General features: G+C 33.2%; 1 long non-coding RNA gene and 2 pseudogenes across 2 annotated transcripts; 2 read left to right on the top strand and 1 right to left on the bottom strand.

The window, feature by feature from the left end:
- Positions 1-1,046: 1,046 nt before the first annotated feature.
- LOC146886663 (disease resistance protein Roq1-like) lies at positions 1,047-4,919 on the top strand (annotated as a pseudogene). The gene is made up of 5 exons (XR_014994586.1): positions 1,047-1,590; positions 1,742-2,846; positions 3,001-3,291; positions 3,392-4,180; positions 4,261-4,919. The product of XR_014994586.1 is annotated as a disease resistance protein Roq1-like (transcript).
- Positions 4,920-7,019: 2,100 nt separating this feature from the next.
- On the top strand, positions 7,020-14,609 carry LOC146886664 (disease resistance protein Roq1-like; annotated as a pseudogene).
- Positions 8,167-10,059, bottom strand: LOC146886665 (uncharacterized). The gene is made up of 4 exons (XR_014994179.1): positions 9,631-10,059; positions 9,278-9,464; positions 8,900-9,022; positions 8,167-8,658 (listed from the first exon to the last, which is right to left on the bottom strand). It is a non-coding gene; the product is annotated as an uncharacterized LOC146886665 (long non-coding RNA).
- Positions 14,610-14,859: the final 250 nt, after the last annotated feature.

Here is a 14,859-nt window from a genome sequence, read left to right on the forward strand (position 1 = left end):
CGGAGATAGTTGAGTGCATTGTAACTCTTTAAAATGTGATATAAAATGGAGATAGTTTTCTCTAATATTTGAAAAACATATTTTAATTAAAAGTGAGTGAATTACTTATAATGAGTAATGTGTTAACAAGTAATTAGAGTAACTTATAAGCTATTTTTACTAGTTGTCTAAACTTGGTGAAAGTAAAAGCTTTAATAATATATTTGAGTTTTATACCTTTTTCTACTCTAAGGGATCTCCTTCTCAATGTTATTTGCCATTAAAATGCATCTAGATTTAAATTAAAATATGGATAAGCCCCAATACAATATTAGGGCGCAGGAAGCAAAAACCTCAAAGTACCCAATGTAATAAAATACGGAAAAATGGGAATGCAGAAAACAAAAGTCTAATTGCTAAAATTTGAAGTTACCCATAGAGTCCCTATAAAAAATTCTAAGATCAAAATTTGAAATGAAGATAAACTACCTTTATTTTTTAAAATATTATGTAATAAATTAAGTTTTAAATTGATAGAAAATTAATTATAAATACTGTAACAATAAACATATAATCAGCTTTTAGATTATCAAAGAGAAGAAAGATTGAAAACATTCACAATTAACGGAAATGAAACAATAATTTAAAAATAAATTTTTTTCATTACAAGAGATGTAGTTGCAAAGACAATAAAAGTGCACGTATGAATGGAAGTAGTAAAAACAATAGTTTGAGATTATTAGGAATGAATATGACTTAGATCAACCCAACTTAATCAAACAAATCAATTTAAACTCAACTGTTTGGATTGGGTATAGAATTATCAAAGGTCAAAATCAAGTGAACCAACCCAAGTTAATTAATTATGTCATTCCATAATTTATATAAATCTTTATAAATGAATATTTATTGTGTGGCTATCGTTTGCATTGACCAATATAGTGAGGCCAATCAAAAAGAACCAAAAGAAATATTTTCCAAAGGTTTCACGCGCTTTCACCTGCAACAGGACCCATTTAATTACTGCATGGCCCTTCACTCTGCATTACCTTACATTTCACTCTTCCAATTTCATGTCTATTCAAAGTTTGATTCCATTTACAGTCCCAACACGCTAACAATAATCACTCCGGACTTTTTTCTAATGGCAACTCCAAGTTCCCGTAGATTCACGTATGATGTGTTCCTCAGCTTTAGAGGGGAAGACACGCGTTATGGTTTCACCGGCAATCTCTACAAAGCTCTCTGTGACAGGGGAATTCACACTTTCATCGATGATGAGGAGCTTCAGAGTGGAGAGGAAATCACACCAGTACTTGTGAAGGCAATTGAAGAGTCTAGGATTGCCATCGTTGTTCTCTCTACAAACTATGCTTCTTCCTCCTTCTGCATGGATGAACTTGCAACCATCCTTGACTGCAAGAAAAAAGGGCTACTTGTTATACCCGTATTTTACAAGGTGGATCCTTCAGATGTGAGATACCAGAAAGGGAGTTATGAAGAAGCATTGACTAAGCGTCAGAGAAGGTTCGAAGATACAGAGAAGGTGCAGAAATGGAAGGCAGCTCTGCTTCAAGTAGCTAACTTGTCTGGCGATCATTTCAAAGAAGGGTACACCACCTTATCAATCTTTTTATTTTTTAAATTCTATTGGATCATCTTTTACTTTATGACACTTAACCATTTGAAAATTAGTGTACGTATCAAGACATGGATACAATGCTTCTAGTTTACCTAAATAAATCTTTAATGTTTGGAACAGAGGTGAATACCAGTACCAATTTATTGGGAGAATTATTGAACGGGTTTCCAGGGAGATTAATAATGCTCCTTTACATGTTGCGGATTACCCAGTTGGCCTACTGTCACAGGTGCTGGAAGTCAAGGAACTTTTGGATATTAGATCTGATGATGTTCACATGATAGGGATCCATGGAATGGGTGGGTTAGGAAAAACAACACTTTCTCTAGCAGTGTATAATTTGATTGCTGATGATTTTGATAGTTCATGCTTTCTTCAAAATGTAAGAGAAGAATCAAATAAACATGGGTTAAAACACCTCCAGACCATCCTTCTTTCAAAAACACTTGGAGAGAAGCACATCAACTTAGCTAGTGAACATGAAGGAATTTCAATGATACAACAAAGGTTGCAGCGAAAGAAGGTTCTCTTGATTCTTGATGACGTTGACAAGTGCAAGCAGTTACAGGCACTGGCTGGAAGCCCTGATTGGTTTGGTCCGGGTAGCAGGGTCATCATCACAACTAGAGATACACAACCGCTTGCATCTCATCAGGTCAAAGGAACATATGAGGTCAAGACATTGAATGCAAAGGACGCTCTTCAGTTGCTTACATGGAAAGCTTTCAAAACGGAACAAGTTGATCCAAGTTACATGGAGGTGTTGAATGATGTAGTAAGTTATGCTTCTGGCCTTCCATTGGCTTTAGAAGTAATTGGTTCCAACCTGTTTGCAAAAAGTGTGGAAGAGTGGAAATCTGCTATCAATAAATATAAAAGAATTCCTAACAATCAAATCCTAGAGATTCTTAAAGTAAGCTTCGATGCTTTGGAGGAAGAAGAGAAGTGTGTTTTTCTTGACATTGCTTGTTGCTTCAAAGGATATAAACTGACAGAGATTGAGGTTATGCTTCGTGCTCTCTACGATGACTGCTTGAAACATCATATTGGGGTGCTGGTTCAAAAATCTCTCATTAAGATTTATTACTCTAGTACAATTGTAATGCATGATTTAATTTGGGACATGGGTAGACAAATTGACCAGAGAGAATCATCGAAAAGGCCAGGAAAGGGCAGGAGATTATGGTTACCTAAAGATATAATTCAAGTTTTAATGGACAACACAGTAAGTGAGACTAATAGATGATTGGTTTTGTTTCTCAAATTGATATATTTTTCTTTTTAATCTTATATCTCTGTCGTAGTTTTTCTTTTTTCTAGATGATTTATAATTTCTATAGACAAAACTAGTTGATTTGTGTGGCTCTTTTCATTATCAGGGAACTAGCGAAACTGAAATCCTATGCCTGGATCTGTCTATATCTGAGAAAGAAGAAACGCTGGAATGGAATGCCAACGCCTTCAGAAGGATGAAAAACCTTAAAATACTTATCATTAGAAATGGTAAATTTTCCAAAGGTCCCAATTATTTTCCAGAAAGTTTGAGAATACTGGAATGGCATGGATACCCTTCAAATTGTTTACCTTCAAATTTTCATCCAAACAAACTCGTGACATGCAAGTTGCCTAACAGTCCTTTTACGTCATTTGGGTTCAATGGTTCATCAAAGGCAAGTTTAGAGAATAAATTCTTTGTCTTGTAAATTGATAAATACATTTTTAAATTATTCATATTGTTCTTATTCCTTCTTCCCATTATTTTCTTTGCAGAAGTTCGAGAATTTAACCGACTTGAATTTTGACAATTGCCAACTTTTAACACGGATGCCTGACCTATCTGATCTCCCAAATCTGGAGAAACTTTCCTTGGAACGGTGTAAGAGTTTAATTGCACTTGACGACTCAATTGGTTTTCTGAATAAACTTAAAATATTGAAAGCTCAACGTTGCAAAAAACTTCGGAGATTTCCACCTCTCAACTTGCCCTCTCTTAAAAACCTTGAACTTTCATCTTGTTCAAGTCTTGAGAATTTTCCAGAAATATTAGGAGAGATGGGAAATATTGGGGAACTTAGTTTGTGTAAACTTGCCATAAAAGAGTTGCCAGTTTCATTTTAAAATCTTACTGGACTCCATCGGTTATACGTGGGATGTTATTTTCTTCGGTTAAATAGCAATATCTTGACGTCTGCATTGACCCATTTTAGAGTTTTTGGATGCAAGGAGTGGAAATGGATAAATTCAAAAGATGGTGAAGAACTGGACTCAACGGTATCTTCAAAGCTACGTTCGTTTGGGGTTGTGTATTGCGACCTGAATGATGATATTTTTTCAGCAGGTTTCACGCAGTTGACCACAGTTACGTCTTTAAACCTATCGGGAACTAATATCACATTCCTTCCTGAGTGCATCAAAGAATTTCAGCACCTGGATGATCTTGATGTGAGTTATTGCAAGTATCTACAAGAAATTAGAGGGATTCCACCAAACTTGAGAAAGTTCAGGGCGAAAGACTGTCGATCATTGACTTCCTCGGGTTCAAGCATGTTGTTAAATCAGGTTTTTGTCTTGTTTTCAATGAATTTCGTTTGATAATATAATGTTGATTTGCTGAATTGTTGATGAATTGTGACTAGCAGCAACTTCACGAGGCTAGAGAGACTGATTTTATCTTTCCAGGAGGAAGTATCCCAAGATGGTTCGATAAACAAAGTCGGGGACCTTCAATTTCTTTCTGGTTTCGTAATAAATTTCCCGCAAAAGTTGTTTGTCTTCTTATTTTATCTTTACAGCAGCCTGAATATGCAGAACTAGTTAAACCAATGGTGTTAATCAATGGCCTACTTCGAGGCTCTTATGATTATAGTTATTATTTGAAGAGAGAAGAGGGGATTGTGGAATTGGATCATGTGTACCTCTTTGATCTACGAGTGTTACCTTTCCAAGATGATCTGATGGAAATGCCTTTAGAAGATGAAGAGTGGAAGCATGTTGAGGTTACGTATGAAGGTATGTTTGATACCTCAGTCATCAAATCAATGGGAATCCATGTAGTCAAAGAGGAAAGCAAGGACATGAAGGACATTAGATATGATCATCCTTTATAGCTTTTCTTCTTTTCTTCTTTCGCTTTATGCTAGCTCTCATTTTATTTACAACTCTCATCACCTCTATTTGGGTTTACATTGTAAAACATATTTTCAAAATCCTTCATGACTTCGTGCTTTCAATTAATTTTTCTAATCAACCAAATTGTGAACCTCTTAACTTTTCTTTGGGAACATACCTTGATACGTAGAATTGACTTATTTAAATTTTTGAATGACATTACAAAAGTTAATCTCGTGCTACAGAAATATGCATGGGTGATTATTTTTGTACTCTTAAAAATGTACTTCATATATATATATATATATATATATATATATATATATATATATATATATATATATATATATATATATATATATATACATATATATATATATATATATGTATATATATATATATATATATATATACATATATGTATATATATATATATATATACATATATATATATATATATATATATGTATATATATATATATATAATATTATATTATATTATGTGTTTAATATTTCTAAAATTTTTATATATTTATATTGGGTTTAAACACGTTTTTATTACATCAGCTTTGACATGAAACTGAAATTCATTCATATCCAAAAACTTTAATATATTTTTGTTCCTAAATTTTAAAAACAAATGTATATAATATTTTTTAATCCAATTACGTTAAATTTTTTAAAGTGTCAAAAACATTTTATGTTATCATTTGAATTTTTATATCATTCTAAACCAAACAAAATAATAAGTGAGCTGAAATAAAAAAAATGGTTAAAGGAATCATCTCCTTCAATTTGCTTTGTTAATTCCAACACTTTATATAAAGTTGCCATCCATGTCAAGCTTGTGTAGTCTAAATATATATACATGTGTAATTTAGTTATGACATTATTTAAAAATCTCATCATATGGAATGGTTTTAAATTTGCCAGAAAAATAAGATCCATAAGCGAAAAATTAAATTAATTTTTATAAAACTGTTGTATGAGTAACAATAATTTTTTCATAAAATGAAATAATCAAATTTAGATTTAATTTTAACTTGAAGGTTTCCATAAAAAATAACTTCTAATTAATTTATTTGTTTTTATTTATATATACTTTGTCGACTTTGTAAAACATATATGTTTAATTTTTATAACAATAATTAACATGCATATCAAGAAAAAAAGTTGAACTTAAATACTTTTATCTAAAATCAAAGACTATCGAATAAATAAAATATTTTGGCGTTTGGGAAGAAGATTTTCCATGTAGTAAATGACCAGGAGTGCATACCTTATCAATAAATGTGATGAAATATATAGATGAAGTGATCTCCTTCACCTGGACAGATTGAGAACAAATGGCACCTCAGTAAAACATAAGGCAAAAGGATCCATATTTGCTCAAAATTCAGCTTCCTCCACAAGAAATATGTCACGAACGCAAACAATTTTCAAACACGAGGAAGGAAAGAATATGTGCAGATTCAGTAAAAAAAATTTCATAATTTCAATAGTGCTAATCATATTGACGAAAACCCAACCTGAATGTGAAGGATGAATTTTAACCATGTACATGAAGCTGATGTACCAAATCGTCAACACAGTAAATGAACTAGAAAAAGCTTGCACTGTTTAAAAAAAAAAAAAAAAGAAAGAAAAGAAGTTCGAGTTACATCAATAAAAACTCACAACACAGATACACATGCAAAGCATATCATTGTTACACTGAACCAACGCCAATAGATTACTCCTTTTGTTTTTCAACAAACCCTAATAATCACAATACTCCTAATCCCAATAAGAGGGAAGAAAATTGTTATCATTTCAGGCCAAGTATCAATTGCACAGGCTTCAACTGTATTAAGCAAGCACTCATTTGGTCTGTGCTGCAATCAAATAAATTAATAAGTACAGAATTAATAACCCGTCTTCTCCATCTTCATCTTATACAAAATTTCCAGAACCGCCGGAAATTGAATCACAAGATCGGCGAAACGATAACAACACACTGTTCCAATCAATCTCCATTCACTGCTTCAACGAACAAGGACCGAACTGCTTCGATTCGCACCGATTTAAACTCCAAATAAAACGACGGATATTGTGCCTATTCGAATAGAACCACTAATTGTCCAGATTCACCAAATCAACAAATTCCAAAACACAAAAAAAAATAAAAATTGAAGCAATAGATTCGAAGAAGGCGCAACAGAAAATCTCATTGGTGTTCTACTTGGTGATGTCTGTACTGATCTCCCAATTACCAATTACGAGAGAATATATTTAAGCGAGTGACCATGAGATGGAGAAGAAGTGTGGAAAGACAAGTAGAGTTAAGATGAGAGTAATATTACTTTTAACTAATTAAATTATTAAAATTAATATAAACCATTGTTGATCTTTTTTAGTACATTTTAGAATAAACTCGGTTTTTGAAACATTAGTACTTTTAGCAAAATCATTTTTAATATTTATTTTATCTCCGACTTCTAGTTTCACAGATAATTTAGACAAAGATAAGAAGACATCTTCCTTTTTCTTTTTCTTTTGACCACGTTCATCGTAGATAACGGGTTACTTGTTATACCCGTATTTTATAAGGTGGACCCTTCAGATGTGAGACACCAGAAAGGCAGTTATGGAGAAGCATTCACCAAGCAACAGAAATGGTTCAAAGATAAGGAGAAGTTGCAGAAATGGAAGATGGCTCTGCGTCAAGTACCTGACTTGTCTGGTTATCATTTCAAAGACGGGTACACCACCTTACCAATCTTTCACTGCATAATTTTGTTGCCTTAAATCTCACTTCAAGATAAAAGAAATACTTGTTGTCCTTCATAATAAATATACGTATCAAGACATGAATACAAACTTGTTAAAACCTTTTTTGTTTGAAACAGAGTTGAATGTGAATACAAGTTTATTGGGAGCATTGTTGAGAGGGTCTCTGGCGAAATTAATCGTGGTTGTTGTTTGCATGTTGCCCATTACCACACTACTAGATATATAATATACAGTAACACTAAAAAAATGTTACTAAAACATGAAAAATGTTACTAAAAAAATTTAGTAACATTTTATCGCATGTTACGTATTCCCTATGTTACTATTGATATTTTGTAACATTTATATTTATGAATAGAGACATTTATATAAATGTTACTAAAAATTTTAAGTGACATTTTTTTATTAAAATTGTAACATTTTTGAAATGTTACTGAAATTTTATAGTTACATTTTTAAAATGTTACTGAAATTTTATACTAACATTTTTTTATAGAAAAGCAACATTATAAAACTGTTACCGAAAACTTTTAGCAACTTTTCCTTAATAAAAAGGTTACGTGTTAAAAATGTTACTAAAGAAAATATAACAGAATGACTTTAGTGGGTGGTGGGAAGAATCTTGGGGAAGTGAAGAAAGGTGTCTTTGGATCATAAAAGTCAAATTTAAGAGGCTGCAAGTAATATCATGACTAATTTTACTGATCGAGTACAATACATCTTTGAATAAAGAACACTAGGATAAATAATCAAGTAACCAGGTCCCACACTCTCCATAACAAAGGCACACATTTCATGTTTAATTTCCCAAACCAGATGTTAGGCAACCCAAAGCAGCAGAATTTTAGTAAGATACCTTCCTAACATAATCATTAGCCTCTCCTATACCAAGCAAATGTTCATTCCAGGTGTTAGGAAGCAAGCAAATGACTGCCACAATTCTTGTAATTCTAGAAGCATGACTGCCACAATTTTTGTAAATCTAGAAGCAGGGAGAACATCTTTGTTAACTTTAATTTAAATACAAATATTGGATATTAAGCTGTAAATCAAGACATTGCCCTGCAAAATTGGTGTCACCATACTTCTTTGCAATGACACCAACTATACGCCCACAAACCAGTGTCACCCTTTTCATTTTCAATAGCATCTGCAATCTGAAAAATAACATGTTTAATATTTCTGCCTTGTGTAAATTTTTTCTATAAAGCATAGACAACCATAATCCTCATCTCATTCCCTTATTTTCTCAAAAGTAAAAAGAAAACATTTAGGAAAAAAGAAATAAAACAATATGTGATTAATACAAAAGTTTAGTAAAAAAGAAATTAAACAATATGTGATTAAAACAAAAGTTTACTAAATTTCAATGAATAAAGCAAGCAAGAGTGTCGTCACCTGATGAAGATCAAAGATCAATTGAGCAAGGTCCTCAGTAGAATAAATGTCATGTCCTTGTTTTTGAATTCTTACCAGCATCTCCTTCTTTAAAGCAAGAACTTAATCACGTATATAAACAATCTGTCCATTGTGAGTGACATTAAGAGTTACAACGGATTAGCACAGGGAATTTTAGTTCTTTAAAGAGTTATTAGAAAGCTAACATCATAAACACAATTGCTCAATTTTATCAGTAATTAGTTTGTTAGTTTGGACACGTTTCTGTGTAAGAGAAAATAAGAAGACAATCTCTTCATAAATTCACATTAGTAGAAGTTCTCTCGGAGAACTTCTCTAATTTTTTGTATCATTTCTAAAGAGATTATGAAATTATACCTTTCCACTAGTATCAGGCAAACCTAGGATATTTACTTGGCCAAAGTAATCAGCTACTGATACAATTACAACATTGAATACCATAGGAATTCTTCCCAGAAATGACTCTATGGTGTTTGGATCAGGAGCTTGAAGGATGTCTAGTAGATGATGCACCATGTATAACACCCTCTCTGCTGTATCAAGTCTACACCAAAATAATGAAGAAAAAAATTTTGATCAAGTGTATCTAGTAAACGATTAGTTATTTACATTCAGTAACTAACTCCAAAACTAATGAAAGAGGACGGAACTATACATTAATTCCAAGGTAGAGACGAAAAGGGGACGAATGTGTTGGAATGAAACCTAACCTGTTGGAGAAGACCATGCGGTGCGAAGAACGCAATGTTTCTAACCTCCCTCATTGGAATTCTCCGCTGACAACTTCCACTCCCTCTGCAAAATCTAAGTCGACGATGACCTCATCGAAACCCTCTCCAAAATCAACGAAATCGCCATAATCTCCGACGAAAATCGTTGGAAACTCGCCTACATCCCCAGCTTCAACGGCGCCATCATCCTTGCGGTGGCCGGATGCAGTTCGCCGATAAATTAGTGTGTCACCATGACGAGTTGAATCACGACAAAAATTGAACTTCGACAATCGAACAAAACACCAATGAAAATCGACAGTGATGATTGATGAACAAAACACCAAAAAATGGGTAGTCACGAACCGTCATGCTCAAAATTTGGGGGAAAATTTTAGTTTGGGTAAAGTTTTGGGGAAGGATTTTGATTTAGGTTTAAAATTTTTAATTCGGGTAAAGTTTTGGAAGTAGACTTTTTATTTGAGGGAAAAAATTTAATGGGTGAGAAATTTTTGGAGAGAGAAAAAAGTATGTTCGTAAATTACATCTATTTACCTCCTATGAATATCGAAAAGTGTTATAAATTAATAGAATTGGTAACATTTTTAATTGTGTAGCCACTGTTACAAAATACAATAAATGTAGTAGTATTTAATAACATTTATTAAAAAGATAATATAATAAATTAATTTTATTAATAGTAATATTTATTTGAAAATATTATTATGTAATTATTAATATAACTTAATATAATTTACAATGAAATGTATTTAAAAAGTTTATTATAATTTATAAAAGCATGTAACATTTTTAATAATTATAATAAAAAAATAAAAAAGGTAATGATCTACAGTAACATTTTTTAAAATGTCATCATATTAATGTTAATATTCTTTGTAGTTACATTTTTAAGAAAATGTAACTATAGTATGTCTACAGTAACATTTTTGATAAATGTAACTAAGCAAATGTTGTTGTAGCTGCTTAATGGTGTAGTGCCAGTTGGACTAGATTCACAAGTGCTTGAAGTTAGGAAGATGTTAGAGGTTGGATGTTATGATGGTGTCCACATGATACGCATCCACGGAATGGGTGGTGTAGGAAAATCAACACTTGCTCGAGCCGTTTATAATAGTTTAATTGCTGAGAATTTTGATAGTTTGTGTTTTCTTGAATATGTTAGAGAAAAATCAAACAAACATGGTTTAGAACACCTCCAAAGCATCCTTATGTCGCAAGTATTAGGAAAGGAGGACATTAACTTAACAAGTAAGCAACAAGGAATTTCAATGATAAAGTGTAGGCTCAAGAGGAAAAAGATTCTACTGATTCTAGATGATGTTGATAATCTCGAGCAATTACGGGCACTTGCTGGAGGATGTGATTGGTTCGGCCCTGGAAGCAGAATAATCATCACAACTCGGGATAAACAATTGTTGGCAACTCATCAAGTTACAAGAACATATGAGGTGAAGGAATTGAATGAGAACGATGCTCTACCACTGCTTACATTGAAAGCTTTCAAAAGGGAAATGCTGATCCAGATTACGAGTTAGTCTTGAATCGTGTGGTAACTTATGCTTCTGGCCTTCCACTGGCATTAGAAGTAATAGGCTCCAACCTCTTTGGAAAAAGTGTAAAAGAATGGGAATCTGCTACCAGACGGTATAAGAGAATTCCTAAGAAAGAAATCATTAAGATACTTAAAGTAAGCTATGAAGCTTTGGAGGAGGAAGACAAGGTTGTTTTTCTTGACATAGCTTGTTGCTTCAAAGGATATGCATTGAGAGAGGTAGAAGATATTCTCGGAGCTCTCTATGATGACTGCATGAAACATCATATTGGTGTGTTGGTTGAAAAATCTCTCATAAAGGTTAGTCTACTTAGTACAGTTGAAATGCACGATCTGATTGAGGACATGGGTAGAAAAATTGATCAGAAAGAATCGCCGAATGAACCAGGGAAGCGTAGGAGATTATGGTTTCCTAAAGATGTAATCCAAGTTTTAAAATACAACATGGTAATTGAGCTTCACCAATTATTAATTTGCTTTCTTATCTTGATTCAATCTTTTGTCTATCATTGTTCGCATCATAGTTATTTTTTTCTGCACAGTTTCTAAATTTTTCTGTTTATATTAGTTTTTAAACTTCTCTTAATCCAAGTGAAATTGAAATCATGTGTCTGGATTTCTCCATCTCTGAGAACGAAGAAACAGTAGAATATGATGAAAACACGTTCATGGAGATGGAAAACCTTAAAGTACTTATCAATAGAAATGTTAAATTTTCCAAAGGTCCCAATTATTTTCCAGAAAGTTTGAGAGTACTGGAATGGCATCGATACCCTTCAAATTATTTACCATCTAATTTTCATCCCAACAAACTTGTAATATGCAAGTTACCTGAGAGTTGCTTTGCGTCATTTGGGTTTCATGCCTCATGGAAGGTATATTTTCCTCATCTTGTAAAGTGATAAATGTACTTAAAATGTATCCATTGGGTTCTTATTTCCTTCCCTTATTGTTTTCTTTGCAGAAGTTCGAAAATCTAACAAGCTTGAATTTTGACGACTGCAAACTTCTAACACGAATACCAGATGTATCTGATCTCCAAAATTTGGAGAAACTTTCCTTTGAATGGTGTGATAGTTTAACTGCAGTTCACGACTCAGTTGGAACTGCATGAAACATCATATTGACCTCTCTTGAAAGACTAGAACTTTCATATTGTTCCAGTCTTGAGAATTTTCCTCAAATATTAGGAAATATGAAAAACATAAAAAGACTTGAACTGATTAACCTTCCCATAAAAGAGTTGCCGAATTCGTTTCAAAATCTCACGGGACTCAAAAATTTACTCGTGAATTGCGATTTTGTTCGGTTAAGTAGCATTTTCATGACGCCTGAACTGTCTAATTTTAGAGTTTATAACTGTAAGGGGTGGGAATGGGAAAAACCAGAAGAGACTCAAGAACAAATGGGCTCAATCGTATCTTCAAAGCTAGATGATTTTATGGCTCTCTCTTGCAACCTCGATGATGATTTTCTTTCAACAGGTTTCACGCAGTTGGCTCATGTGAGTTATCTGTGGCTACAGGAAACTGATATCACGTTCCTTCCTGAATGCATCAAAGAATATCACAACCTGCATGCTCTTGATGTGAGTGATTGCAAACTTCTTCAAGAAATCAGAGGGGTTCCACCAAAATTAAAACATTTCAAGGCAAAAAATTGTACATCATTGACTTCCTCGGGTTCAAGCGTGTTGTTAAACCAGGTTTTGTGTTGTTTTAATAATGAATTTGATTTGATAACAGATAGTTTCATTTGATGAAATGTTTGAATAGATTAACTGTGACTAGCAGAAACTTCACGAGGCCGGAGGAAAGTGTTTATCTTTCCAGGAGGAAGTGTTCCAGAGTGGTTGGATAAAGAAAGCAAGGGACCTTCAATTTCTTTCTGGTTTCGAAATAAATTCCCTGCCAAAGTACTTTGTCTTCTTATTGCACCTGTACTGGGCCCTTTCGACTTGGCTATACCCATGGTGTCCGTCAATGGAAAAATTAGAAAATCTCTTTTTCATATGAATAAAGAAGTTAAGATTTTGGAATTGGATTATACACATCTCTTTGACATACGAGAGTTCAATTTCGAAGATGATCTTATGGGAGTGTCTACAGAATGGAAGGAAGTGGAGGTCACCTATGAAGGTTTGTTTGATACCTCCGTCATTAAAGCAACAGGAATTCATGTAGTAAAAGAGGAAAGCAAGAGCGTGGAGGACATTCGATACGATGATCCTTGTACCAACAATAAAGAAGACAGTCATCTCAACACTTTCCAATCACAAAACTACTCCTTAACGAGCATAGGTTTAATGTTGACATTCAAGTTTTTGATAGGTTCTTTCATATTGTTTTCTTGCTTCTTCCTTTTTGTTGTATTTACAAGCCTGGGGAGTTAGTATCACCCATCAATTTTCCTTTGCATTGTCGTCAAAGAATCGGATTTGTTTCTCCAAACATCTTATTCATCATTAATGACAGATTACATACATTTAAACCTTATTCATCAGGAATAGGTATCGTTCCAACCTAAGTCCAATTAAATAGCTTTGTTAAGGTCACAGTAGCTTTGTTATAAATAGTGTAACAATAAACATATAATCAGCTTTTAGATGACCAAAAGAGAAGAAAGATTGAAATTGTGAAAATTAGTATACGTATCAAGACATGGATACAATGCTTCTAGTTTACCTTAATAATTCTTTAATGTTTGGAACAGAGATGAATACCAGTACGAGTTTATTGGGAGGAATTATTGAACGGGTTTCCAGAGAGATTAATCGTGCTTCTTTACATCTTGCGGATTACCCAGTTGGCCTACTGCCACAGGTGCTGGAAGTCAAGGAACTTTTGGATGTTGGATCTGATGATGTTGTCCACATGATAGGGATCCATGGAATGGGTGGGTTAGGAAAAACAACACTTTCTCTAGCAGTGTATAATTTGATCGCTGATGATTTTGATAGTTCATGTTTTCTTCAAGATGTAAGAGAAAAATCAAATAAACATGGGTTAAAACAACTCCAGAACAGCCTTCTTTAAGAAATACTTGGAGAGAAGGACATCAACTTAGTAAGTGTGCAAAGAGGAATCTCAGTGATACAACAAAGGCTTCGTAGAAAGAAAGTTCTCTTGATTCTAGATGGGTAACCCATATGTGAAAAATATATATAAACCCATCATTAAATCAGGTTTTTGTCTAGTTCTTAATGAATTTGATTTGATAATATATTGTTGATTTACTGAATTGTTGATGAATTGTGACTAGCAGCAACTTCACGAGACTGGAGAGACTGATTTTATAAATACACTTAAACTCCATAAGAACCTGTTAATCAGACGAATTTGGACTTTTTTACTGAATTTCAGGTACTGCAGAAAACAAAGGAAATAACATAAAGAAGAATAGGTAATCCGGCACAGAATAACAGAAGCACACAACACTCCTTTATGCTCTAGCTAACTCTCCCCTGATTGAAAAAATTAAGGCCTTCGATGATATATTTCTAAAAAGCCCTATCCCACTTAGAAGGTAGATTCCTATCAATACCACATAACTTCTGAGTTACTTATCCTCATTGTTCTAGTTGTACCACTCTTTGCTGGATCACATATAAGATCCTTTATGTTAAACTTTCAAAACTATTCATGTTGATAGAACAA

The sequence above is a fragment of the Vigna unguiculata genome, chromosome 4, assembly GCF_037176805.1.
Source record: "Vigna unguiculata cultivar grain cowpea cultivar isolate G323 ecotype 2 chromosome 4, ASM3717680v1, whole genome shotgun sequence".
NCBI classification, from domain to species: domain Eukaryota; kingdom Viridiplantae; phylum Streptophyta; class Magnoliopsida; order Fabales; family Fabaceae; genus Vigna; species Vigna unguiculata.